The following is a 3,519-nucleotide window of genomic DNA, read 5'->3' as shown; positions in this document are numbered from 1 at the left end:
GGGTAGCCGCCATCTCCATAGCGCGGGCGCGGTGGGGTCAGGCGAGCTCTGCCGCGGTGGAGGGAGGCGAGCATGGCTGGCCGTGGGTCGGCGAGCACAGCGCTAGATGGTGCCGGCATGGCCTATCTTGACCTCAAGAACCGAGTTGTTTGAAACTACGATAGTGGTATTGGGAGAAAGAGCGGAGGGCGCCAAGGCGGCTATAAGGGGCTGGGCCGTTCGTTGCAATTTATGTAGGCATAATTTATAATTTTTAGTTCTGATGATAAAAACCCTTTAGACAAAACCAGAAATCCGATAAAATCTAATCTGTGTTAGCACAAAGATAATTAACAATGTACAAGTGTTTCTATAGTCAAACAAGGACAAAAAATTGATATAACACGATACAAAGACAAATAATAAATCACAAAAGTGACAATTTACTTGTATTAGTTGTTGTACAAGAGCGTTGTCAGAAATCATATTAAAATTGAGGCACCTAAAATTTATGACAAGTGTTTATCTAATATATAGGTGAGTATGTTGCGTTGCAATAGGAGCTACAATTTGGGGCGGATCAACAATTACAGTGAGGTCTGGCACACTGCCAGTGAGAACATCACCTTCCTCTGCGGATTGCCTGATTTGCATTGATCTCCGCTGACGCGGCAGTGTCGAAGTCGAAAGTAAGGGCCTGTTTAGCTGGCTTTCAATTCTTGACAAAATTTAGGCTTGCCAAAATCAAGGCTTACCAAAGTTAGGTGTGCAATTGGTTGAGTGCTATAACAATGGTAGAAAGCACTTTTTTTCTCTCATGCAATTTCAGAAGTTTCTAGAAACTTGCCGGAATCCTGTCCGTAAACACAGGTGTGCCAATTCTTTGGCAATGAATTAATTGATGACAAAATTTTTTGGCTTGTCATGATTTTGGTTGGGTAAAACTTGGCAGCCCAATCAAGTGGGCCCGAAATAAACGAGCACATGAGATGACAAGCTAACTAACGTCCTCGGGCTCCTGGGCCATGGGCCACCAACACTTGGACAGAGATGGGCCGTAATTGCATCCAGTGACTCACGTTGGGATAAATAACCCAACGCTTTTCCCTCAATCAGCAGGCAGGCAATGGGCAATCGCATGAGCTGCTGATTGGCTTTGCTTTGTTAGGCATGCCGCATTCACCACTCATCAATCATGTAAGGACACGTACAATGCAAGCTGTACAACCGTCTATATAGCGAACATTTTGCAAGAACCATCTTAGTATTAGCGAACAAGCTAGAGACGGATGCCCATGGAGGTGGATGGTTTTGGGATTCAACAACGCCCTTGCATATCCCAACACCATTTGCCCCCAAGACGGTGCACATATATTTACGGTGTCACATTTTCTTGACAATAAGTATGCTTTAGTTGCCTAATAATATGTCATACCTATGTTGATCCTTACTGTCAAGACCAGTCGGTCGTTCCAAATTTAAACTTTGCAAAAACGTCCTTAGAAGCCCTAACTCTTGAACCTCACCTCCTTGATGCTCAAAGGGGACCCTGCCAAATCACTCGAATTCTCTCCTCACTATGAGTCTCGACTCGTCAGTGTTACCGGATATCTCTCTCTCCGCTCCCCTCCTGTGATGGTTAATCTTGTTGACACGGTTAACATCTCTAAACATTAGTCATGAATTCCTAACCCCCTTGTGCTTTTGGCTGCCAAAGTATGCTCCACTTGTCTTTGTAAAAAAAAAGGGGTAGAATATAAAACCAAGGTATCAAGAAATGAGAGTCCCAACGAGTTCCATCCTCCTCCCCCCCCCCCCCCCCCCCCGGCACAATCACTCATCTCTCCATGGTGATCTACTCCTCGACGATCTCTAGGTTCTCTTTGCTCCTCTGTTCTGCTGGTGTTTCCTACCATTTGCGATGCATCTCTTGCTGTAATTGCAAGGAAAATTGGATTTTTATCATGGGAAGAAGTTTCGAAAAGAGATTCTCCAACTCTTTGGCTCCTTGATTCATCTTGTGGAATCTACGCCTGATGGATCGTTCTTTTCTCTTTGACACCTTTCGAGGATACACGTTTCGCCTCACTGAACAATATGTGGCACTTGCACTGGCTTCATGTTTGGGTGGTGCACCAGCAGGTTTTCATGTTCTTTTTCTGAGTGATCAGCATTTCCGGTTTTCAGTGTCAAATAAAGCTGTGGGTTTTCATATTTATCAACTTCGAAGATTTGTTGGCCGGCATTTTGATGCCTCCTTTCATCTCTGGAACAATGGGGTTGCTCACTGGCAGCGGGAAAAACTGATTTGGGAACAAAAACAAGAGAAGGAATGGACTCGTGTCCTTACTAAATCACAAAAAAAACAGGCTTCTGCTTCTGCAAAAAAAAGTTCGTTTTGATTATTGCGAATATTATATTGATTGTAACTAACAACATGTTAACACAATTTAAGGGTCTGTTTGGATCCAACTAGCTGGTAGTTATTAGCTGCTATAAATTAGTCATGGCAGATCCAAATAGACCCAGCTAACAACTATCTTGTTACCTAGGCACACCAATCTAATAGCAGCTAATTAATGGTCAGTTGAGCAAAATTCCCTCCCACCAGATCTAGGAGATTGTTGAGGAGTTTTTACATCAAATGAAGTTGTAGTAGGAATAAGATCAGTTTGGATGCGTTTGATCTTTTTGACAACCAGCCGATCCACCCTGAAGCATACGATAGCATACTACTCTAGATTAGCAGCAACTCAGGCCTATGCCCTCTTCTCTAGCATTGCCAATCTCGTCAGGAAGTTGATCGGCCAAAGGCACCATGATGTACATGGGATTGCTTGGATCACTCAGATCATCTTGCTTACCATCGCCCATAGTAGTAGATCTCTTTGATTTGTTCCACATCAAAGTCGATAAAAAGTGTGTTGATGCGAATTCCGGTCACAAACTAGCATGCTCGATCGCTCGGGCTGCTCATGTCCAAGATACGCAGTGGAGGTAGATCTAAATGGTGAGGCAGACTAGCTGGTCGGCGACACTAATTCAACAATAGTGCTTCGCCAAACAAAACCCACGAATGCCTCCAAGGATGACCCATCAAGAAATTGCACAACAGGGGTGCCACAAGATCACCAAGGGTGACCTAGAATGCTGGCAGATCTCATAGAGAGATGTGCTGGACATCAAGGGGACTGGAAGATGTTTAGGTACAAAAAAGGCAAAAATTTTAATAAATTATTTTCATTGATTGCATAGATGAAATTGCCCATGATCCCTTTAGTAGGAAACATGCTCTATACAAAATTTTCACGTTTCACACAAGATCGGAGTTTCCAACAAGAAAACCTCAAGTTGTCATCGGGATATGCAGCTGAAGTGTCTGTTCTAGAGGTTTTGATGAACTGTGAAGCATTGGTCTCATCATCATCGTTACAAAACTGATCAATAGCTTCATCTATATGAGTTCCAACTATAGCATTATCACCCTAGTGCCCTCTATAAGAGCGATATTTCCTTATATCACTATTTCCAACACCCTAA

The sequence above is a fragment of the Miscanthus floridulus genome, chromosome 10 (assembly GCF_019320115.1).
Source record: "Miscanthus floridulus cultivar M001 chromosome 10, ASM1932011v1, whole genome shotgun sequence".
Lineage (NCBI taxonomy): Eukaryota > Viridiplantae > Streptophyta > Magnoliopsida > Poales > Poaceae > Miscanthus > Miscanthus floridulus.
This window is presented reverse-complemented; position numbering follows the sequence as displayed.